At 42.8% G+C, this 26,224-nt stretch overlaps 1 protein-coding gene across 1 annotated transcript in view; it reads left to right on the forward strand.

Annotated features, from left to right (window-relative positions):
- The window catches only part of LOC109382533 (exostosin-1), a 276,712-nt gene that overhangs the window by 2,017 nt on the left and 248,471 nt on the right, over positions 1-26,224 (forward strand). The window lies entirely within an intron of this gene.

The following is a 26,224-nucleotide window of genomic DNA, read 5'->3' on the forward strand; positions in this document are numbered from 1 at the left end:
AGCGAGCTCTTAACCAACTGAGCCACTCAGCCAGCCCCTCACTGTGTGACTTTTGATGCATTACCTTGAATGTTACTTTATCCTTTTGCGGAATGGGTTTTAGACTCCTTCAGGGGTGCTCTAAGCATTCTTCTGGTCATAGCATGTAAAAACATGATCAGTTTTCATCTACTTCTCTTTTTTTATTAGCAAGTGCCTCTGAGAAGGCCTCAGTTTAATTTGCTGCCACAAGCAACCACATATAAATTTGCTTTGGACTTCTGGGGTCTGATAATTAGATTGAAAATTTATGGTATCATGGCTGAGTTAGGACACTACAGGATATATGCAAGTGTATCAACTAAGAGAAAGTTACTTTTAGTGAGATTTAGCCTTCTGTGACAATAAAGATCTAGTGCTAAATGGTCGAGGACATTCATGTCACCTGCACTTTGGTGAACATCAGACATTTATTGTTAGAAGTATAGAGAGCGACATGGAATGAAAAAAAACACTTTTCTAAGAGGGCACGGGTTTTGGATCCAGTGTTCTAGAATCATGTTAAAACATCCATTTTTATGACACAGATAATTTTCATCAGTTACATGTATTAACAGATGTAAATGACAGCGGCTAAAATAAGTGGCTGCGGTGATTAGATGGTTTGTAATAAGGATTTAGAGACATTCCATCTATTTCACCTTCCTTGAGCTTCTTAGGCATCCTTACAGAATCACTGTATTTTTGCGAGAATTTCAGAGTTCCAGTCCCTTCAAAGGGCATTATTGTGAAACTTCAAATTCGGCTTTCTGAAATAGAAGAAAGAGAAGGAAATGAGAGGTGGCTTCTATCTTTGACCCCTCCAAGGAAAGTGGTGGTGAATATTTTAAGCAGCTCTTCTGGGAACAGGCAGGGTTCGGGGGCTGGCGTTTTGGGCATCTTCTCCTGTGTTTGTTGAAGCTGTACCTCACTCTCCTGGTATTTTTAAGGGTCTGGAAACTAAGTGATCATTCAGCCCCATCATCTTCATCTTACAGGTTTGGAAACTGAGGGATAGAGTGTTCTTAAGGGATTTGCCGAAAGTCAGAAAGCTAGTTAGAGGCAGGGGTGGCCCTTGCATGGGTGCCTTCTTAGTTTTCCGGTTTGACCTACAGTCTTCCACTGTCAATTACAGACACACTTGAAAGGTCTCCAGACACTACACCCTAATGGATGGTGTTCCTTATGGGATTTTTCTTGGAATCGTTTGGGAAGCTGATGAAGACTTTGGACAAACTTGCAAAAAACAAAACACAACAAAACACACACACACACACACACACATACACACATGCAACAATTCGTCATAGAGTTTTAGGGGTTGACACAGCCCCTACGAAGGTCATTCTCAGACTTACAAACTCTTGCTTTAGGGCTTACGTTTTGCGTTTCATTGCTAACCAAGATGTTGGTCTCAGAGCTTTTTAGTCTAGGAGTTTTTTGGATCTTTCAATTTGGCCCTATAAGGGTTTAGGGAGTAGGCTGTGAATTAACTGAATGGTAAGTTGAATTCAGGTGCCTCTCTAGCCAAAAGAAAAAGTACACAAGACATGTAGTAATTGTAAATGATTATTTGGCTGTTCCTCATTATCCCAGATTATCTTAGCGGACACCTTGAGCAAAGTACATGGTCCTGCAGGAAACTTTAGAGGGTGGTTTTCCTCCTCAAAAACAAAAGGTGGAAATTGTACTTCTCAGGTTTTAAATGTAAAATATTAGCACCTTTCCCCCAACAGGTGTATCAAAGCAGTTCTAAAATAAACCACACAAGCACAGTTTAAAAATACAGATAAGGGCCAGCCCTGTGCAAAAGTATGAAGTTGGGAAGAACATCTCTCACTGAGGCTCTAGTTCCCCCTGTTTCCCCCTTCTCACCTTCTCTGATCTTGCCTTTTTGAGAACACCTGAGAGCCTTATGTATAAGGAATCTGCCAGTAAAGGCTGGGGGCGGGGGAGGGGGGCGTTGTGTGCTCTTTCTAGGGATGTTTGCATTTTGATTGAGTGCAGGTCAACAAATGCAGGTTTGGAGTAGAATCTGTGACTTAAGCTAGGAGCCTGCAGGATTTTGTCATACAGAAAATGGCTTGCTACTAAAGCTTCGGCAGGCCCTGCCTCTGGGAGGCTACCTTTGGTGCCCCAGACTGTGACGCCAGCTTTGGATGGGGCCGACTTGGCCAAAGGGGAGCTGTCACACCCTCAGGTGGTGTCTGTTCCTTGTCAGAAGGCAGATGTGCCTCCTCAGAACGCCGTGCTAGAAACACCTGCCAGCAATGACCTTGAACACCCTAATGTCACACCAGAGGTTGTGCTTGGTGGGGCCCAGCTGCTTTGCCTCGTACCCATCTTGCAAGGGGTCTTGTCAGGCCACTGTACAGGTGTGTAAACTTGGACCAGTTGTAGTGAGGTACTTTGTCTAAGGCTGCCCAGCTTGCAAGTGGCTGAACTAAGGCTGCCGCCCAGGGTTTCTGGCTCCCAGTTCTCCCGTTTTGACCGAAGCTTGCTTCTACCTCATGGCATGCACTTTTCAGCACAGCCTCTTCAGAACCCACCAGGTCAGGCTAAGTGGGCATTGGATTCTGCTGTGTTCTGAGCATGTTCCATGTTCACAGGAGCTTGTGTTCCCATGAGCTCAATGACCAAGTGTTTTTACTTAGAAGCCCTTGCACCTGTGACGAAGTTCCTTTAATAAACAGGGACACCCCCTCAAAACTGGAAGACTTGTTGAGTGCTTGTTACTTGAATTGACCTTTACTGGCTCTTTTAAGCCTTTCAACAACAGTATGAAGAGGGTTAAACCCCCATTTGACAGATTAGAATGCAGGCCCGGAGACGGTGAAGTAAGTCGCATCTAGTGAGTCCATCTTTGGTGGTGTTCTCACCAGGGTCCTGGATTCCCAAGACCATTCTCTTTCCTGCACAAAATATTACCTCCGTAAAGAATCAAACAGAACGTCTACCTGTTTACATGTGAGTTATCAGTGAGTTCGGTGTAATGTAGGTGTTTGTGTATCAGATCTTATTTCCTTTGCTGTCCCTAAACATGTTTCCTGTGGGCGAAGGGGGGAGGGATTGGCTCAGAGATGTGATAAAGATGCGCCAATTCTGACATTAAAGCATTGAACTCCTTGAACTCTTTTTATCTTTTACTCTAGGAGCTTTATAACCTTGTCTACACAGATTCTGCTTTTAATTCCCTCCTGGAACTCCTCTAAGAAAAGCGAGCAAGGGAACCCTGTGTAACTGCTCTCACCGATAGCACCCTGCAGTGGTTCCCTCTGTAGCTGTAGGTGAATGGGGAGATGGGGGATAGCAGTGACTTGTCCCAGGTGGACAGTGTGATCCAACAGAAATGGTAGAACTGCTGGAAGATTCCATTTCTGACAGAATGGGCCAGGTTTCTGGAACACACCACCCCACTGCTCCCAGGTCCTCAGGCTCCCGAGAGAAAAACAGTGCTTATAAAATTATAAACATTATACACACAGCTTTGGTGGAAAATTGGTGAAACTTAGGAGATATGAATATGAAAATAAATTTCTTCTTTAATCTCCATGATAAGCGCTCCCTAATATTATTAAATTGTGTAGTCGGCCTGTTATAACACACCTATATCGGATCGGGGATGCCAAAAAAACGTGTTGCAAGTGGACACTTTGGTCAACGTGGCTCAAGCAGTAGTTCGCCATAATCAGAAGTGTCTGGATGCTGATGGTAACCACTTTGAGCACCTCTTGTAATTGCAGAAGTCAAAGGTAACGTGTATTCATCTTTTGTTATCGGTATATATTGAGTATTACAATTTTAATAGAGTTTTCCTTTCTTAAAATGTGTATACATGTTTTTGGCACCCTCTGTGTATAGACTGCTCTAGGATTAGATCCTTTTTTTGCTCATATCCAAGTACCTTTTATAGATACGTTAATCATTACTTAATTAATAGTAAGTAAATAATGCATTCAGCACATTTTCTTTAAGTGCCTTGTTTGTGCCAGACACATAGGCTCGGGAACTGGGGCCACTGCAGTGAACAAAGTCCTGACCATTCTCACCTTGCTTGTCTGCTGGTTAGAGCAACTTGAAGTCAGACTTTAAATGTATTTTTGAACGTTCTTTTTTCTTAACAGTATCCAAGAGCACGTTCCTCGTCTACTAAATAGGAAAATCCTATTAAACTATTAAAATAAGATTTCTAATGGCTGCATGATGTGCTTTTTTTTTTTTTTAATAACGCATAGCTGTACCATGGTTTATTTAACCATTGACATTTTCTTAGAGATTTAACTTGTTCCTCATCTTTTTTTTTATTATTATAAATAAGTCTGTGATGAATTTCACTGTATTGAGTATTTGTTTTCTTTTTGACCGAGATTTTCTCTCAGAAACCAACATGGTACTTCCTCTCCCCCACCCCCCAACCCAGTGTTTTGGGGAAGAATAGCTATTTTTTGAGGTGAGGCTGAGCACCCATTTCAGTGGAGTGGCCATCGTTAAGTGACTGCTTAGATAAACATTGGTAGGTGTTAATTGGTCCTACAGGGGGTCTTTGAAGCTCCCACAACTTCTGTTCCCTTTGAAGTTTTGTTTTTGCTGGAGCCATAAACCTCCATGCCTTTCTTACTGGGCATGCGCCTCCGGCCTTCTGTCTCTCCCTGCAGTGTGCAGCCTCTCCCGGATTTCAGCATTTACAGGCCTAACCTGGGCTGATGTCATTCTCCTGTGTCAGTTAGTCAAGGTCCTGTTTCTGTTTTCTCTTTGACTGTTGACTCCATGATCCATTGGAGGTGAATTGGGGCATGGCTTTACCTCTGGGCATGCAGGTAAGGACGGTCTGGGATTCCAAGTGCAAATGAGGCACCATTCCAAGTGATTTAAAAACGGAGACAGAAAACAAAGGGAACCAAACAGTTTATGCCTAGTTACACTCAGGGCTTTTGCATCTGCATTGCTTTGACCAGCGGTGAGATTTGTGGGGACACACTTCCTCATTTCATGTACCCTCTCGTCTTCTGGGAATCTGATGAGAAGAGAGCCTGCGACCCTGCACCAGGGAAGTAACTGACCCACACAGGGTCCTGGGCTAGGTGCTTCACCTGCGAGCCTCAGTTTCCACATCTGGAAGCGGAGATCAGAACATTCGTGCACAGGGTCGTTCAGAGGTTCAAATGAAGTGCAGGGTGTGAATGTACCTAGTAACTGCTAATGCGTTCCATAAGGTGGTGTTATTATTAAACACCGTCTTCCTGCCATTTTCTAGTCAACTTCAGAGGCTCGCTTAGTTTCATAACTTGGCTGTTCTCAGGTAAGCCACAGAAATATCTCGGCTCCTCTATTCCTTGATACGTAACCCGCAGGAAAGCGTGGCGGGTGCTTGGAAGCCCCGCCATTGTTTGTGTGGGCTGTGGAAAGACCCACCTGGGGCCTTCAAGCTGGAGCTGGCAGGTGGGGTGGCGCAGGGTGGAAGCACGTGGGGGCAGTGGTCTCTGGGGTGGCCAGGCACTAACTTGACTCCATGTCTTCCAAGTTCCCAGATTGACTGCTCTAAATATGCAGGTTATCCCTTTTGCAGTTGACATCGACGCCTTCCTCAGTTGAGGGTGACATCTGGGCCGACACCTCATCCGAATGGAACTCAGCTGCATGGGAGCCTCGCAGGCTTTTAGGCTGCAAAGAGCAGAAAATCACTCAGGCCACCTTAAGTAAGTCACAGGATTTATTGTGAGGGGACATAGAACAGATACGGAACTGGAACCGTTCCAGTAAGTTCTTAGGACCCAGCGCAATCCCTGGGATGGTTGGCTCCTGTCTTTCCATTCGGGCCTTCATACCTCCCTTGTCTAGCTAACACTTGTGTTCCTGTGTGTGTGTCTTCCAACCCCTGGCCAGTCTTCCCTGAATCCTGTCCTTCAGGCCCTGGAGGAAGCCGGTCTGATTGCTTTGCTGTGACCACTAATCCTCCTGGGAGAGCCATTCATATGAGGCCACCTCTTGGGTGTGATGTGACCTCACCATTTAAAAAGATTGCCCCTTCACATTGCCATTCTTGATTTAGTGGGAGGCAATCCTTTTGCAAAGAACAGCCTAAAGTTGCTTCCTGGAACAGGGGACTGTGGTTAGGGGAAGTTGGCTGTGGCAGGCGCTGCTGAAGCCATATCCTGTTGGCACTGACCTATTTGAGCCCAGTTGATGATGATGATGATAGCAATAACAGTATTTCTTGAGAGTGTACTGTGTGTTGAGTCATAGGCAGTATCTTCGCTAATCTCGGCATCCACCCTCGCAGGAAGATACTCATTTTAGATGCAGCACAGAGGCCGAGCATCTTTAAAAGGGATTTGCCTGAGAGCAGGCACCTAGGATATGACCCGAGGCCACCTGACTTGCGAACCTTCATTCTTAACCATGGTTTAGACACAGCTGGAACTAATGTCATAAACGCCACCCACTCACACTCATAGGCCACACAAATCGTAGTGTGTGATTCATGGTTAGAGGATCACTTGGGTTTCTCACCTAGAATTTATTTCATCTTACTTTAGAGGGACCATTCTAACCAGTTCGGCAATCCGGTTTCGCAGCGCGTGGTAGATGAGAAGCAGTAAATTTAAAGAGAGGGGGATTCTTGTAGACAGATCTGGGAAGAAGGGACAGCTGGCAAGCCGAATTGGAGGAAGCAGGCCAGGAAATTATAAATGTAACGGCCAGGAGAACGAAAGAAGCACTGCAATTTAAGAACAGCTGGCCTGGAGCCCGAGACCATGTCCTGCAGCCTCCTCAGGAGCCTGCCTGTAAATCCCACCACCTAGCCCCATGCCTGCCACCAACCTGAGCTGCTGTAAATATTTCATGGACGCCACCCCAGTGCCATGTTGACCCTGCGCCATCACTTGTGTACACTGTCCTTTGTTTAAGAAAGTGGAGCAACAAGGAATGCAGTTTACAACTCTTTTTCACCCGGATGGTGACCATAAAAATATTGTGGTGCGCCTAAGGCTAGATGCTCCATTTGAAAACTTTCTACCAAGCTTGGAAAGTTGCCCCGGGGTTCCAGGCATGGGGGAGGGGTGGGTCTCTAGTGAATTAGGACTGGAGTCCTGGTATTGGTCGCGAACTCAGATTTCTGGGGTGTTTTTTTTGATGTCTATCAGCACTTGTTATAAGAAGTAAAAAGTTTCCTGGTATTGTGGTGCGTGCCTGTGATGCTAGTGATCCTTCTTTTTTTTAATTGGGAAACATCAGCTCCAAATCAAGTAGTTGTTTCAACCTAGTTGTAGAGGGTGCAGCTCAGTGGCCCATCGGGGATCGAACCGGCAACGTTGGTGTTATGAGCACTGCGCTCTAACCAACTGAGCTAACTGGCCGCCCCATGGTGATTCTTGATTGACTGGTGCCCAGAAGGCGTTGGGCCATGGGCTCAGGTAAAGAAAATGGCCCTGGGTCAGGCTGGCCTGCCCACCCAAGGTGTTGTGGCGTATGGCGGTTGAGGATTGGAGAAGAGAGGTGCCCATGAGGGGGTGAGGGGACACCTGATCTGTTGCTTAGGGGTTTCCCTGGCAGGTATGTTGGGGTGCATGTCATTAGCCTGCTTTTCCCACATTCCTTGGGATGCCCAGGATGGGAGCTGACGGGTGGAGGTATAGAATGGATTGCACACTTCCTAAGTATACTCCAGAACCCTGACAGATTGGTGGAAATCATCCACAGCTCAGCTGATACAAGATATGACCATGCTACTTGGTACTTGAACTCGCCCTTGGGGCTTCTGGTAGTTCATGACATGATAGCAAGGTGGGCGTGCTCCAGCTCGGCCTGCCTTTCCATCCCCAGCCCCGTGGCAGAGACACGTAACTCCTTCTCCCTCCTCTCTCTTTCTTGGAAAGCGGCTCCCCAGTTGCATGTTACCTCTCCCACAGTCACTTCCTGGATGGCCTCAGATGTGGACACATTCTCCTGGTGTGTGCTCTTATGGAACGTGGAATACTTGCCACAGCTGTGGGTTTACATTCATGTAGCTATTTATTTTTCTCTCTCTCTCATAGATTGTACAGACCCTGAGGGGAGGATTCATGTTGACCTTGCATTAATTTACTCAACAAATACTTATAGAGCACCTACTAGGTGCAGGCATTGGGGATGGGGATTCCACAGTGAGCACAACAGACACATATCCCTGTTTTCAGGATGCTTACTGCCTAGTGGCGGGATGTTGATACCATACCAGTTATGGCTCATATTAGAAGGTGCTAGAAGCTGCAAAGAAAAGCAGCTAATGGAAAGGGGTTGAGGCAGTGGATCTCAACCTGGTGGGGCCCTGGCCCTACTCCCGGCCAATCAGACCCTCTAGGGATGAAGTTTCAGGTTTTTAAAAAGCTTACACAGTGATGTGTATGCGTGATGAGAGTGGAGGTGAGGGTTTTGCAGTTTCAAATATGCAGGGGCAGGAAGGCCTCGAGGGGAAAGTGATGTGAATTCACTCACCGATGTGTTGTCACAGCTTCGCACTGTGCTAGGCACCCAGTTTGAATAAATGAAAAAAAAATTGCTTTTATTTAATCAGTGGAAATGTTACCACTGTTGACCATGTATTCAAAGGATGAATTCTGTAGATAACCACTGCCTGGTTTATAGCACAGGCCTTCCCTGCGTCTTCCAAGTTCTTCTGCATCATTTGCTGATTCACTGAGTTTTTTTTTTATCTTCAAATGGGATGTTTCTTTTAATAAACCTTTTTGTCCCAAGGTAGTTTCTTTCTTTTTTCTTTTTTTTTTACTCTTCTGTTGGATATGAGTATCAGTGCAACCAAATTAAAATGAACTGAGGGGTTCTACTGCATCATACAAATCTAAAGAATTTATTACAGGGGAAACCATTATATTCTTTTTATCATTTAATTTTAACAATCTGTGGATATTGGGACTTTTTGTCCCTCCTTAATTGCAATTTTTCTCCCAAATGGTTGGTTACATATAACTTTTGGCGTACATTTTTTTTTTGCTCAGGTTACATCCAAACTCTGTTAACTGATATTGAAGCATTGCCCCAGAGTATATAATAACATAGTGCTTAATTGAGCTATCAGGCTTCTAATGAATTCATATTGAGATTTACTATTTAATTAAAAAACAAAGGGGAAGAAACAGCAGAGGGAAGGCGTATGATTGTTTCTCCCACTGGCCTCCATTTCCTGCCTTTGAAACCCCCTGTCTTGTTTGTGTTCCCTTGTATGGGTTACTGCGCAAAGGTGCTCAAGGTGTGTAGATAAAATGGAGGATGCACTGCATCTCCATCACTTGGCTTCTCAGTAGGTTTTTATAAAATTGTTTCCGATTTGGTGGCAATCCTGTGGCACTTGATTAAATCCGAATGATGTTTTATGTTTTTACAAAGCTTGGTAAGGCCGTTTTCCCAAATGACTTCTAGGTCTGTGTATCTGAACCAATCTGAAAAACCTAATCAGAGGGGTTCTAATACTGAAATGCTTTTGCTTTACTGAGAGGCAGAGAATAAATTTGTCTTGAAAACACCATTTCTTCTATGCTGCATGCGCCTTTAAAATTCACGCTGCATTAAAAATGCCACCTTTAAGCAATCCCTTTTATGATAACTGCATTTTTTAAGTATGCAAGTGTAATGTTGCAAACCTGTGGGGCAGTCAGTCTTTTATTGATTCAAAGAGTAGAAATGTGTAACATTTTCTGTACTTAGATTGTAGAGTTATAGCACATGTTTTTAAAAAATTGAACAGTATTTTATGTTAAGATAAAATTTAAGTACCTGAATGTTTAGTACCGTTAAAAGATAGAGTAGCCTTTTTCCTACACTTATTTTCAGCTTAGCCATGTCTGAGTAACCCAAGTAGGATAAAAGAGGGCAAAAAAAGATTAAGTATCAAAATAAATCATTTTTGTATTGATATTGTTGATGCGTAACATCGTATTAGTGTTAGGTGTGCAGCAGTGATTTGGTAGATGCCTATATTGCAGAATGCTTACTTACCTCAGTAAGTTTAGTTAGTATCCATCACCTCACATAGTTACATTTTTTTTGCTTGTGATGAGAATTTTTAAGATCTGCTCTCTTAGCAACTTTCAAATATACAATACAGTGTTGTTATCTGTCTAGTCAGGTGTTTCTTAACGAGTGGAATCCGTTGTGAGAAATGCGTCATTAGGCGATTTCATCACTGTGCGAACGTCATAGAGTGTACTTACCCAAACCTAGATGGTATCTCCTACCACACACCTAGGCTACATGACATAGCCTAGTGCGGCCTGGCTCTAAGCCTGTCCAGCCTGTTACTGTACAAAACAACACGAGATTAAATCAAGCACACGAGTAAAGGATGCAATCAAGAGACTTGGTAAACACGAGATGTATGGGGCTGCTACCGGTGGAACACGGTATACTATTTTACACTAACCTTTTTTTTTAAGTAGCAAGAGTATACTGTAAAATCATGCTAAAAAGTGTGGTATAATAAATACACAAACCAGTAACATGGCCATTTATTGTCATTATTAAGTATTGTGTACTGTATGTAATTGTTATGTATTCTAATTTTATACAACTGGCAGTGCAGTAGGTTTGTTTGCACTAACATCACCACATGCATGTAATGCATTTGCACTGTGATGTTACAATGGCTACAGTGTCACGAGGTGATAGGAGTTTTTCAGCTCCATTATAATCTTGCAGGACCACTGGCATGTATGCAGTCTGTTGTTGTTTGAAAACTTGTTATGCGGTACATGACTGTAGTCACCATGCCGTACATTTCATCCCGGGGATTTCTTTATCTTATAACTGGAAGCTTGTACCTTTGGACCACTGTCACGTATTTTGCCCATCCCACCACCCTTTGCCTCTGGCAACCACCAACTTGTTCTCTGTATCTATGATTTCAGTTTTTGAGAGATTCCACATATAAGTGAGATCGTACAGTATTTGTCTTTCTCTGTCTGACTTATTTCACTTAGCATAATTTCCTCAAGGTCCATGCGTACAAATGGTGGGATTTCCTTATTGGGTAAGGCTGAATAATGTGTGTGTGTGTGTGTGTGTGTGTGTGTGTGTGTGTGTGTGTGTGTACATAAATGTGATATATATTTTCCTGATCCATTCATCCATTGATGGATACTTAGGTTGTTTTCATGTCTTGGCTATTGTAAATAATACTGTCAAAATAAATCTTGAGTTTCTATAAAAATAAGCTAAGAAACCAGCAGCCTTAAATTCAAAGTATGAAGTAGATATTCTAGGGAGTGTTGGTGACTGTGTGAGCCTCTTTAGGCCTCAGCTTTCCTGCATCTGGTTTTCCTATGCAGAGACCTATGAGCTCATTGCTGATTGTGTGCATACAGCGTATGTCTGTATGTCTGTTGTATGTTTGAGGGGAGAAGCATGGCGTTCGATCATGTTATCATGGTGTCAGATAGTTCTGTCTGGAGGGAGGAGTAGTAAGAATATAGAAGTGACTTGAAAGATCTAGTGTAATTTTTGCATCACAGGGATAAAGAAATACAGATCCAGGGAATTTTGGCAACCTGCCCAAGGTCATGTGGCCCATGTGACAGAATCGGGACTAGAACACACATCTTTTGACTTCCAGCCATGTATTGCATGGCGGTTATGCACCTGGGCTCTGGAGATTAGTAGCTTGATTTGCATTAGAGGCCCTACCATAGCTGTGAAACCTTGGGCGGCTTACTTCCCGTGCAAAGCGGGGATAATAATAGTTCCTGCTTCACAGGGTTGGGAGTTTGAGAATTAAATGAGTAATATTACATGTAATATACTTACAACAGTGCTTGGTACATAGTAAGCACTCAGTAAATAACCAGTTACTATCATTATTTTGTCCGTTCCGTTATACCACAGTAGACGCTTCGACTTCTATAATTTCAGACTTGCCACTTGTGTGTGTTTATCATTGTTTTCATTTCATTTCTTTCATTTGACCTATCTGTTTATAGCTCATTATAATTGTAATGTGCAATACGATACAGTAACTTGCCAGTCATATAGAAGCTCAAGGTGGTTTGGCAAGTGCCCAGAATTCCAACCACCTGTTGCAACTGTTGCCAAAATGCAATAGATTTTCATTTCCCATAAGTTGTTCAACCTAGGGTGCACATCATTCATATGACTTTGTCTTTAAAAAGAAAAAAAAAATTCTTTCTCCTTTTACAAATGTATCGTGTTTCCCACCAGTTCTGTGAAGCTGAGCAGTCACATGGATCTTCTTTTTCCTGCCTGTTGAAAACTCTTTATAAAAAGGTGGCAGACATGCCAGTGGGATCACCTGAAATGACTTTCGGAGATAAAACTGAGCGAGATAGGAAGATAAAACTATTTTTTTTCTTCTCTAACCATTCAAGTAGCCAAACTGTGTGATCCCATCATGATGGGGCACTTAGCAAAGCAGGAAGCAATAACAGTGAACAACTTTGTACGATACTTGCAACAATTTCTGTGGCTATTAACAATTGATGACTTTTCTTTTAGGATGGCATTATCAGTAGCCGCTGGTTGGAGACCTCTGTCCCATGTGAAGTTGAAGCAGTGTGTGACTGTCCTTGATGATACGCTTAGAATCGCAGTCAGGGTGAATGTCAGGGGGTAAATTTTAGCCTGTGTTTAGAAGATATGGGAGGGTTCAGACACATCGTAACATATTTTTATTCTTTCTCTCAGGAGTCACAGTTGCAGTTATGAACAAACCACCTTGTGAAAGCTTTCTTAGAATGTCATTTCTGCCATCAAATCCAGATGTGGTCGGATTCCTACTGGATTCCACATGGTAGCACAGCTACTGTGATTGGGATGTGCCACAGGTCAAGCCCTGTCCCTTAGAATTCCACCATATCCAAAAAAAAAAAAAAAAATCATGTTAGTACAGGATTCTATCCTGTCATAAATCACAGAATCATATAGAGTATTCTTTAACAGCAGCTTTTGAAAAAGAGACTCTAGTGAATAGTTCACGAAGTAAACTGAGACTTTCTTGCTCTCATTTCAAATTTGATATTACTTGGCTCCTGATGAGAAGCAGACATATATTTTCTGCACAGTAGTGACTTATAGGCCTGTGTTTGCATGTGGAGTAAATCTTTAAAATCCAATTTTTTTTTTTTTAAGATTTTATTGGGGAATTGGGGGAGGGCACAGTGTTGGAGATTGGGGAAGGTGAACAGACAAGTTTCTGTTCTTTTGTTCTTTAGTCGAGTTGTGGAGGACGTTGCTTCACTGGCCCATGTTGGTATTATCATTGCTCTTTTCCCGGGTGAGGCAGTTGCTTGCTGGACATTGGACGGCCACTCAGGGTGGCTCATGGCAGCTCATGAAAGCACACACCCGCTGCCAGCCAGCCTCACTGCAGCCTACGCCATCGCTGGCAGCCTATGCTATCGCCGGCGGCTCACGGCAGCCCAGCTCCAGGTTGAGCTGTTGTTCCGCATCTTAGCTGTAGAGGGCGCAGCATCACTGGCNGCTGGCACTTCTGCTGTCCTCCATACCTCTCCCACATCCTCTGCTTATAACAGTAAAAACTCACTGTGCCTCCCCCTGACCTTTCATTGCAGATACTAGTATGAAAAAAACCTATTGTGACACGTCACTGCAGACACAGCGTCCCAAGTGATAATCTAACTTTCCTTTTAGTCATTCTGGTGAAATTTGAAGAGGAACCAGGTGTGTGTAAGTCAAATTTATCCTGGAATAGCCAGGGGTTCTTTCTTACAGGAAAGAGTGAAAAAAAGATCACTGCAGTTTAGGGGAAGTCATCAGGCCAATTTTACAAAACTCTGTGTTTCTCTCCCCTTCGGCTCCTATAGATGCATTCTCTTTGCTGTCCAGATAGGGTACTAGTGCTAACTGGTGCCTGATGAGTTCAGAGCACTAACCACAGGAATGAATGCATGTGGCTGTTGAAGGAGCTGAATGGGAACGCAAGGAAGATTTATCTTCTGGGAGCTTAATCATTTGCACAAAGAAAAAAACATAGGCCTTGGATGTGCGTGGTTCCCTCTCGCTGCATGAATTATTTTTTATTAGATCTGTCTTAAGTGCTTATCTGTCTCTGATGGACGCCAGCCACAGCATGCTTTAATTGATGGGAGTGTTGTTTCATTTCACTTCAGGTAACCTAAAACTGAATTAGTTAGCTTGTGGGTAACCATATCTCGCTAATTCATAGTGGAGTTATAATCAACTAAAATACTATCCAAAAGATTTCTGCGTGGGCTACTAATGAAACACATCCTCCCCTCTCCTTGTGAGGAGGACTTAAAGACGGCATTTACATATTTCTGTATTAAATTTCTTCTTCGTGGATTTGACCCCAAATTGCAGCGGATGAGATGATTTTAAATTCCACCCATGAAGTCTAGTAGGTCAGTCTAATCCCAGTTTCAGACTTCCCTCGGGTTGGATAAGCCTACCACCTGTGTCTTTGATGGTTATGTTGACAGAGCAGTATGAAATAGGCGAAGAACACTGCAGTGTAAACCTACTTGTCTAGCAGCGTTTTCCTCTCCGTTTCCTTATCATGCGATGAGGGTGGCTGGAAAGACCTTGTCAAACGTCTTGCTAAAGTCCCAACATTTACAGACAGATCGATGGTCTGATTAGGCTGGATGTACAAACCACATGTATAGCCAGATCCATGTCCACATTGCTTTTGATCTTGCTACATTTTCTGTAAGTAAGACTTTTTATTGCAAATATTAGTTGATATTAAGTCAACAAGTGCTAAGGGTCTGGCTACAGGGGACTAGGGAGGGTGGAGAGAAACGGAAGGGGTGCCTCCCTTGGAGTAAGCCTGAGGCTGGCGGGGTCAGCCAACTAGGTAACAATGTAAGGCAATATGTAATTAATTGCTAAATTATGTAGAGCAGATTTTAAGTGTTCTGGAATGGGAAAAATGATTCCTACCACATTTTTAATGTCTTAACGGACTTCAGAACTGTTTCATGCCAAGTCTCTCTATTTTGAGGCCATTCGCTATCATTTGAGACGTCCCTGCTTTCTTGAAGCCACGGTAATATAGTAGCTAATATTTTCTGAGTACCTGCTGTATGTCAGGGAACCGGCCTAAGCACTTTACTGATACCAACTAATGATCCTCACTCCACACCTCCAAGGTGCACATGCTTTTTTTCTCCATTTTACACAGGAGGAAGCCAAGGTGGGGAGGCTCATAGCTGCCCAGAGTGAGCTCTGATGAATTCCTTTGCCTTGTTGCGAGGCGTGGGCCTGTGGTGAGCATAGCTTCGGAGAGGCAGAGCTGCATTCTGGGAAGAGAATCGGGATTTTAATTCTGGCTTCTTTTTGCCTGCTTACCTGTGTAGGTAGAACCTTGGGCAGGTTGCTTAACTGCCAGAGGTTCTCAACTGTAAAATGGGGCAGGATTGGTTTAAGGATTTAAGTGCCCCCATGTGGTAGATGCTCAATGGATGGGAACTGTTATTTATTAAAAGCAATGATAAAATCATCACATTCTCCACTCAGAGAGACCTGTTAGAATTTTACAGAAAAAGGAACATAGCTGCCTTGATCAGTATTGAAACGCCAAGTACAATATTAGACCTCTGTGGAATATTTGTGGAATAGATGGATGGAAGGCTGGAATAGGAACGGGGATCAGAAGTGTTCTTGTAGCAAGTGGACGCAGTATCACTTTCCAGTGGAGTTATTCTTAGCCTTACTCATCATTTGTTAATCGAAACAATCCTTTTCTTAGCTGTACCCTCTAACCATTTGTGCGGGCAATGGTCACCACGTGACGTTTTTTTTTTCTATGGAGAACACAAGCAAACAAAACTGCCTCTTCCTGTCATGGAGATTTCAACAGTAAAAACTCACTGCATTCCAGACACCAGTAGAGGACATTGAAACATCACTGTGTCAACACAAAGAAAGAGCTATGTAATTTTACCCTGTATTAATACATTGTTGCATGGCAGGTACTATCATTAGATGGCAATCTATAAAAATGGCCCCCTGAGACCAAACGCTGGCACAATTATTTATTCTTCAATTATTTATTCAGTCCTAAGGAAGGGAATACTGACAGACACTGCGAAATGCACTGCCTACCAATTTACAGAAACTGAATGGCGAAATCATTTGCAGACTGAAGTAGCTTTTTTTTGATACTCTTTTGATTTATTTAAATTCTTCCTTTTCCAGCTTAACGATGTTTACTATACCCACTTAGATGACTGAGATGAGAGGCTGTTTTGTTCATAAAACTACTTCAAAACAAATAAATTAGCGTCTAGCCTGAAAGGGTCAGATCAGAAATGGAGGTTTTAAAACAGCCTCTGGAACATCCAAATCACATTCTTAATATTTTATATGGTTTTATATTTAGATTGGATATTTTATGTAAAGTCTCTTTTCCCTTTTTAGTGCTTCAACCTCTTGAGACCCCATTTCTAGCTGGGCTGCAGAGAACAGTTACACTTAGGCTCCATTTGCAGTAAGTAATTTCAATTTAATTTATCTCAGGGGAGATTACCAGAAAGTTCCTGCCCTTGTCTCTTTCTTCTCAACATAAATGTATTGATAGGCGCTGTTGTTGTGATTCCAGTATATTATTTGTACATGATAGAATGTAATTCCTGTGAAGTTGCACTTAGCAGCCATAAAAGAATTAGTTTGGACGTAACTGCTAAAGTTTAAGAGATTACTTGTATTTGTATTGACATTGGAGTTCAGAAATCGAATCTTTTCCCAGGCCGTATGGCTTTCTTCAGAGATCAATTTCAGTTTTGCTTTAATCAGTAATTGTCGGTTTTGATTTTTCAAAATCTTGGGTAATCCCTAGGTGACCTCACCATCTAAGATTTCTAAAAGAAAAATAATTTTAATTTACATTAGCTTTAAAATACCCTTATGCCAAGCATTAATTGACTGAAGGGGACTGATTACATAAACAGAAATCCTAAAGGAGATAGAGAATTTTCAATGTTTTAGGAGGTATGTTTTTGGAAGAGCCACAGTGCTTACGCTAGGTGTGTGTATGTGTGTGCTTATACATGCGTTCAGTCATGATAGACACAGACACACAAATAGGAATTTATGGGGTGCGATACAAATATTAAGACTATCAGATTAAAGTAAATCAAATAAAACCAAAATTCCAAAATATATTCCCGGAATAAAAGTGCACCGTTAGTGTTACTGTGTATAAATCTAACTTAGTGAAATAAAAACAGTCCAAAGTTTTTATGATCGCCTTAAACTTAGACATAATCAGTTACATCTGCTGTTGACACCAGTGGCAATATATAAATAATCGCATTTTTTGCTTAACGCCTCGTTCTCATGGGTAAAACAGGTGTGTAAGGATAGCATCTAGTTCATCAGGGCCTTGCCAGAATTAAATCAGCTAACACAGTACAGAACTTGGTTGTGGGCCTAGAGCATAGCTAACCTGTACGGAACGATCATTATATTATTATTACTAGAGGGAGTCCTTCATCCTTTGTCCTATGAATCAGTTTATAGCACAGTGCATGGTGCAGAGCAGAAGATGGCAAAAACCCTTTGCTAGTGCCAGTGCCATTGCAACAAAGTATCTTTCAACATGTGACATTACTTCCTGGAGGTACAGTGGGCCATCCAGATGCCCTTTGGTGATGTGTGACTTCTGCAGTAGTTCTCTTCCTGTCTGTCTCCACGTACTCTAGAGACACACCTCACCACTTGGACTCTGCCAGAGTGAACTCTGTTACCTTTTCAGCTAAACCCGTGAATTTTATGATTTGCAAGTAGGAGGAGGTGCTGGGTGTACTTGATTGCCCTCCAGCAGGAGTTCTCAGATCACGAGCGGAGAGAGGAGAAAACGGTTTCAAGATAAGAAAACAGGAACAGACGGTACTGGGCGGAAGAATCACCTTGGTGGACCGCTGTTAGTGATTGGCACTGCCAGAGTGCCAGGTATGAGACTGCTGTTTGGTTCTATTTGAAGAAACCTTAAGCCAAGAATGACAGGTTATTGCCTCTCTGTGTGTAACGCATTGCACGTGGGAAGTTCACCTCTGCCACGTAATCCTGACAAAGAGAAGTTGTGGGCAAATAGAAAAGCTCTAAGTGGCTTACTTCCATCCTGATGGTGTCTCATTCTCTCTTGTTACTTCCCACAACGTGCTTCTTCTAGCTACTCCAAGCTATGTTTATCAAAATAAGAACTGCCATTTATTGAACGCTTGCTATGAGCCAGAAACCATGATGGGGAGTGGTGAGGGGAGGGTATCCAGGGAGAAAGTCTTCCCACAGGTGAGCTTGACCTTGTTCACACAGCAGCAGGGTCCCAAGAGGGCAAGAGCAGAAGCTGCAGGGCTTCTCAAACCTTAGCTTAAATTGACAAAAAACAACAGCAGCAAAACAACAACGGTAATAGTAATAATAGAAAATAGCGCTTCTAGAAAATTTGAGACAAATTTCTTGTCCATTGACTATCAAAAATATTTTTGCTTAAAGATTGTTTTTAAAATTATTGAGTGTGTTGTTTATCAGGCATGTGTACTGATAAACAACAAACACTCAATAATTTTTGGTATTTTTCGTAATACGTTCTGCCACCTAAGAAAGGAGGCAGTATGTATTCGGACAACAGGTGTTATGCAACTGTATCAAGTTCTATTTTCTATTTGTCTTTAATGTTACTGCGTTAGCCAAACTCTTTAACATGTGGATGAAAACTGATGTGATCTTTTTTTAAGACAAGTAAGATTTTAGAAATGTAGCTAAACTGTTGAGTGTTTTTTTCAAGAGGCCAGGAAGAGGCTGACTAAATTGTGTGAAGAATTGTTAAGAATTCAGACTTCGAGTCAGGGAGACCTGAGTCCCAGGCCCAGCGCTGGCGTATATAAGCCTCATGACCACTACCTGGCTGCATCAATTTGCTTAGCAACAAAGTGGGAATAATGCCATCTCCACTGAAAGGCCCTATGAAGCGTATATGATGAGAGTGTGTTTCTAAAACTCTGAGTACAGCGGGGTCCATCTCAGATAGTCAGAAAATTGTAGTTTGCTTATTATTATTACAGCAAGTGCTCCGAACACAGGCCTCAGTGGCTACTTCTTGTAGTTGGTGAGTTAAGCTCACCTTCCACCCTGGGGGAACAAATGATGTCCTTCCCTTTCACAGCTGTCACTTGGTTGCCAACCCCGCAAAGCTTGCATACAGCAGAGGGCTTCTGAATCATGGATCAACACAGACGTTCACAAGCTGAGCGAGAATTTAGCAGAGGTAGCCCGCGTCAAGATAAGGTCTCTGATTTAATGTGCCATTTCTAAAAACCAACCAGCATTTAACGGGCCGTTTCCCTGCTGAGATAAGACCTCTGCATAGTGACTTTGCAATTTTAGTAATTAGAGGAGGAGAATTCCCATAGTTGCCAATTAGTATTGATCTGACCGCTGCTTTGGTCTGGGACGAACCCCCTATGTGTCAGTTCCATTTCCTCGGCTGGGGTGTGCACAGTCCAGTTGAAAGCTAGGCTGTTGTGTGCCTCATCCATACTGGAGGTTTCACTGGACAAGAAACAGAGATTGGCGGGTCCCCACAAGCACAGCGGTCAGCCAGCCAATGAATACCAAGCTTATTTCCTTCCTGCTAATATGTCCTTTCTCACGCTCTCCCGTTACTCATACTTCTTGCTTCTTCCAGCTGGTCCAAGCTATGATTATCTAAGAACCGCCATTGAATGAACACTTGCTATGAGCCAGATGCTTTGCTGGGAGGGGAGAAGGTCTCCGCAGCAGGCTTGAAAGTCTCACAGTGTCATTTCCACTACAGTCTCAGTCAAAGCATGTCACCTGACTGAACCCAGAGCCAATGAGGGAGGGGACTTCTGAAGGCCTCCGCGTAGGCAGAGGGTTATCGTGGCCATGTTGCAAACGATCTGCCAGCGATGGCAGCTGTCTTTCCCCCATTTGTCTTTATCGTTGATGATAAGACATTAATCAAAAAGACATTGCGTGGCAAAGCCTTGAGTTTTAATTTTTTTGTTTTTTGTTTTTTACTTTTTCTTCATAAAGTGTAGCTTCCTCAAACATATATCCATGAAACTCTCTAATTTTCGAAGTGGTGTGGTGGGTAATGGAGAAAAACTTTTAAGACAGTTCAGGACAGTAACCTATGAGACCTGGAATGCAAACTAGTATAGTCTTTAGAATCTGTGAGTCCAGTTTCTTCTCACTTCCTTCTCATGATGAGCTCTCCTTTTCTCCAAATAGGACAGCTGAGACTGATTTCAGCCCCATGTCCAGAGACAGGCAGATTTTAGGGACAGACCAAGGACCCCGGCTGTTTTCTGTATGTAGCCCCCCTGTCCAGGTGGAAGGATTTGGATGACAGGAGTATTAAGAAATAACCACCCACTAAATTTTATCTGCCAAATTTTCACTACACAGAGATATGTCCAAATTCTTAAAAACTTTTCTTTGGTGGTGCTTGGTTTGCAAAATGTATGATGAAAACCACTCTTTAGCAAATTCCCAAGGTGTAAGCTCAAATGTAGAGGTTTTTTTTTTTTTTTTCCTGAGTACCTTAACAAAGTATGCAGTTTTACGACACGTACCACCTTCTTAAATTCACTTGAAGCTTCTGAATGAAAAGCCTTAATGTGTTTGATTTTTTTATTTGAAGTTAGAGAAGAAATAGAGAGTTTTTGGACCCAACTTTGTGAAGCCATGGTTCCTGGTGTTTCTGGTCTCTTAGTTTCCACCATTCAGTTCCTCACTATCCACGTGTCCGCGTGTCCATATTAGAGAGTTTCTGTTGGTTCCCAGGGACTCGAGAGTCTTTTTCCAAGACTCCACCTGGAGGCATATTTTAAAGCATATTTAACAGTGTGCAGCTCCAGTCTTACTCAGTGTACGATGTTTGTCTCCATGCAATACCAGTAATGTAAGAACTGTGAAATTAACACTTCAGGTAACACCTCCAGCAGAAACAGCCTCCTGAACTTGGCTTGTGCTCTCACAGGTGAGTCTAGCTGGAAACCGAAGGCCAGACCTGGCCGCGAATGCTGCAGTGCTATTTGTACGAAGGTGTTTTCAGCCGCTCACGGTTGGCTCGCCTTCCCACAGAGAAGTGAAGCAATTGGTTTCAAAACCCCCAAAGAGCAAAATATCTGCCCGTGTTAGAAAACATCAGCACGTGTAGTGAACTTGGTGGTCACTTTCATTGCCATGTTTCACTACTTGTCCGAACTATGATTGTGTGATGAGAACTTCAGCAAAGCTTAGGAAAAGACCTCCGCCGCTTTTGTGAGAGGTAGAATGATAACAGAGCAGCTGCTTTGAGCGACTGCTGCAAGCCTTGTTGAAGTGCACACCTTTCACACAAAAACCCCTGGATGAACTGCAGTGGAAAGTACGGGTTTGTGATAATGTTGAATGCCGTGTGATTGCCTTGATTAGCCCTATAGTTAAGAAGCAGATATGCACGTCTTTGTTTTAAAAGGGAACTTGAGTTTTTTTTTTTTTTTTTTTACTGTAACTGTCAGTTGCTTAATCTCTACCGTCTTTAGTCTGCTTTTTTTTTTTTTTTAAAGTTTTTCCACCTAATCTGTGCTTGTCAGTGATGGTAAGTTTTTTTTTTTTTTTTTTTTTTTCATCCTGCTACCTGTTGGCAGCTCAGCGGCTGCTCAGCTCGGGCTGGACTCGAACCGCTGTTGCTCAGAGCTCANGTCTCAGATCAAAGATTATTGGATGCCCATTTTCTTAATCAAGATAGATGATCTGTTTCAAGAATTTGGACCTGAGTTTGGGCATGTCTCCGAACAATAACATCTGTCAAATGTTAACCATGTCATTAGTGTTGAGGGGGGAAAAAAAAAGAAAAAAAAAAGAAACTTTTAGGAGAAAAAAATGTCCTTGAGGAGTGTTGGGTAATTGAAAACCCACTTTCAAGTCATGTTTTATTGTAGTCATTGCAGATGAATGGGGACTGGTCGCCATACCTACTGGAATGGGCTAAATGAAACCGGGAGCCAGCTCTCTCTCCTCTCCCTGAAATCCCAACCGCCTGTGGGCCAGATTTTCATATTCCTCCCAATTTACCCCAGAGCATGCTGTGACCCTCATCCATCTTTCTTGCGTTTAACAAAGTTGTAAAGGGATTTATATGCTTTCCATTAGCCTCAGCAAAGCTGCTGTCATGAATATTTAATGGCGAACACAGTTTGTTTTCTTTTTCTTTCTTTCCCAGCCTCTGCCACCTCCCCACCCCTCAGCTCTCCTTTAGCCAGTGAGGAGAAAATGGAAATGCCTCAGCCCCTCACCTCTGGCCGGGTCCCAAAGCCGCACTGGGCCTTGTCAGTGCAAAGACTTGACCCCTTAAAGCAAGAGCTTTTTCTTTTTCATTTTCTTCTCCCTTTCCCCTTCCTCCCTCTCTTTTGGTCTCTTTCGGCTGGGCTTTTTAAAGGTCCGCTTGCGTGGTGGTCCCCTGTGGCGCGGGACGGACATGGGTGGAGCTCTGCTCGCGCCGGGGGTTCCCTGCGGGGGGCCCCCCCCCCTGCTACCCTCCAGCCTCTCCCGGACGGTCTTTTCCTTTGAACTTCACTGAAGCACAATAGCTGCCCTGCAACTTAGCTGGGGCTCCCTCGGATGCATTCCTGACACTTCACGGGTCGCTGGTCCCTTTCTCTTTGCAACAGCCAAAGGGGTGAATGTCTGGGACAGAAAATGACTTTTGAAGACACTGAACGATTTACCGTGTATAGAGCAACTTCTGAACTTTGTGGTGGTTGTCTCAGAAATATGCCCTTTTCCTGTTGGTAGCTTACGTCATCTCCTTCCTCCTCCCCTCATTCTAGCGTTTACTTATGGAATTTCCCTTTCTCTTTTTTTGCTTTGTCTCTTCCTGGGCCAGGGGAGTGAGAGAATCCTAAAGGCTAGGATAGGAGGGAACTAAAGAGCTAAATTGTTAACTGAGGGGGAAGTTAAAGGGGGTAGTGCCCCCTCCCCTTCTAATGAAGGAAGATCTGCTTGAATACACATCTCCAGGTACCTGCCCTAAGGGATTATCTGAAAGTTTAGATTAGGAAATCCGTAGACAATGTTTAACACAGTATTTGGCTACAGTAATTGCTCAATAAATATGTGTTATCATTAATATTATATACATTTACTCGTTTTTTNGGAAATTAAATGCCATAATTGAATATACCTAACTAATCCGTGGCTACAATCCTGTCATTTTTTTTTCTTTTTTTTTGGTATTGTTCCCTGCTTTTGTGACAGTGTTGAGAGGAAGGCAAGCAGTGTAGGGGTTGGGTGGAAAGAGAAAACGGAACGTTGTGATCCCCCAAGGGACGAGGTAAGAGACTGTTAATACATTAATGGTAGGAGGGCTTCTGCAGAAAATATGAAAGTGTAATTAAATGGAGCTATCACAGGCACGCCCGTATCAATTCATTAAAAGATGGTGTCAATGTCTTCCTCCTCCTGGGACTCAGCATTTTCAGGAAGGAGAGAAGAGACACACAGACCAGGAAGACTGCCAAGGAAGAGACATGGTTACTTCAATGTCTGTTCCCCTCACTTCTTTCTTCAGGGTTGATTCTCTGATGAAACGACTTATGGAAGGAAAGGTCCAAAAATACCCCTTCTAATCTGTAGACAATGGGACCGGAAATGGGCCATTTTGGGGATGATTTGGTGTTGCATTCCAAAGCACCCCTGATTTTATAGCAGATACCTGTGTAGAATACATCTGCCTGGATTAGGATATTTTTTTATTCCAAATGGATACTAAATTCACACTTGGCAATCTTGTGTGACAAACTGCAAAAATGTTTCTTTTTTTTTAGGGAAACAATGTGTTTTAAAAATCACTTGCCATCTGATTGTCTCCTTGCATGACCTGTGAGAATGTCAAGGCTTGAGTTGAGCAGTTAAGCGTGTTTGCTGTCAAACAGCTTAGTTTGTAGTGTGGTGGGAATTCTGTCCTGGCCTCTCTTCATGTCACTTAACTATCTCAGCCGCCTCGTTTCCTCATCAGTAAAATGGGGATCGTAGTATCTGTCTTATTACATTTGCTCTGTGACATTAAATGAGATATGGAATGGAAAGCATTTCGCACAGTGCCTGGCATAAGATAAACGCCCCCTTAAATATGAACTAGTTTTATTATCAATTTAATTTTAGGACCAAAAAAATATGTATGAAGACTTAATGATCTATCTACTGAAGGATTAGACTTTGAGGAAGCCGAGACCCAGGGGGATGACGTGTTCATTAGCAGAAGAGCCAGAATTAGAACCCACACCTCAGGACTTGCCGTTGGACCATGGTGCCTCCCCCATTGACTAGGGTTGTTCTGCATTTTGTAAAGGTGGATGTGCCAGTAAGAATTTCCTGTCTCATGTCCTGGGCATTACATCGCACGTAGGGACCATGTGAACTTTTCCATTTGGCCTCAACACTTCTACCCCCTATTATTGTATATGACGTGTGACTTTTATATATTGAAGGTCGTAGTTTTCAGTTCTCCATTGCTCAGGTTTTTGGTGGCAAAAATCCATGCACTTTTGAAGGCGTTATCATTGTCTGAGTTTTAAAAGAGCTACCTTCAGAGAAAAATTCATATTTTCTAATTATGCCTGAGGCCTGCAGAGCACCAGTGATAAAAGAAGGAGGGCACGTATTTGATTAAAATCAATCTCCCTTGAAGATGAATGTTTCAGTCTCCATCAGACCTTCTTCAGGGGAACTTCAGTGTGGTTTTGCTGATGGCTAGAGTCAATTTATGGGGAGGTAAAAGAAAAGTCACTTATTTTCTTAATTCATCTATTAGCTTCCAGACTTATATGGGATCTAAAAAATGGTGTCAGATGGTAGGAGAAGTCGGATGCTTAAAAAAATGGATGATATGACTTGTACTTCTAGGAAACAGCTATTTGATCAGATTTCAGGACGATAAGAAGTTCTCGTTGATAGCAGGCAAGTGGTGTTTATCAGCTGAACAACTCAGGAAGCATAGATGATTTGAACTAGTGGAGGCATCATTTATGCAGCTTTCTGTGTTGCTTTTGTCTGACTGACGTCTCTATGGAGTATTCAAGTTTCCAGTTCCAGCCATTGCATTGCTATGTTCACAGTCCCATGTATCATCTACCACCAGCCTCACCCTCACCTAATTTTTTACTCACCTTTCTCCTTTTCAAGATTCAGCTATGGCATCACCTCTGAGGAAGTGCATTTGCTTTTCTCTGTCCACCCTTCCATACTGGCTCAGAGGCCCCTCTCTTTGGGGTTCCATAGCACCCTACTTTTGCTTCTCTTACCCCTGTGGTGCAACATTATAATTGTATTACAATCATCTGCTGGAGGGTCTCTCTTTCCTATTACACTGTGAGCTCTCAGGGGACAGGGACCACTTTTGTCTTTTCATCCAGTGCCATGCAGGGTGCCTGGAGGCAGCCAGTAGTGACTGTTCATTGAATACATGAATGGACCACTTTCTGCCCTAACCTGGCTTCCCTGAATTTATATGCCCCGGTAACCTTTTGTAAATGAAACTGTTTTGATATAATTAGCCATGTCTATTCTTTTTTTTTTTTTTACTGAAATAATTTTTATTTCCACAGAAACCTTGTTATGTCCCCTCCCTACCCCCCTACACCCAATGTGCCTTATGCTTTTCTTTTTTAATTTTTGAAGGGGTGTGAAGTACAAGAGAATATAATGCAGCTTAAATCCGGGTCTATTCAACTTGGCTAGACTCTTTTAGCCTTCCAGAATGTTGAGAAAGTAATTAGTGGGGGGGAAAGTGTTAGAAGAAATGGCTGAGATTCTTTGTATCCAAAAGAATGTTTCTCCTTGGTGATGAGGTAGGCATTGTCCCCCTTCTGAATACACCCTTAAGCAAAGCACAAAAACACCAGCGGGTGAAACAATGACCAGCCGCTCTCCCTATGGGAGTGCAATATCTTTATGGGTAAGTTTAGAAATGGGTTTCCTGTTCAGGTTTTTGACGAATCATACTGTTGAGTGACAGGCTAACCTTTGAACTTTCTGTGGTTTTGACATCAAAAGAAATCCTGTGCTTTACCAAAAAAGTTTTAGTCAAGGAATTAAGACTCTTAACGGCACAGAGGAAAGTTAGCATCAGACTTGTAGATGTGGTGGAAAAATTAGTATCTTTCATTTGCTCAGTTTATTTGGACTATACTTGATTTTTTTTTTTTTT

The sequence above is a fragment of the Hipposideros armiger genome, unplaced genomic scaffold, assembly GCF_001890085.2.
Source record: "Hipposideros armiger isolate ML-2016 unplaced genomic scaffold, ASM189008v1 scaffold_65, whole genome shotgun sequence".
Taxonomy (NCBI): Eukaryota; Metazoa; Chordata; class Mammalia; order Chiroptera; family Hipposideridae; genus Hipposideros; species Hipposideros armiger.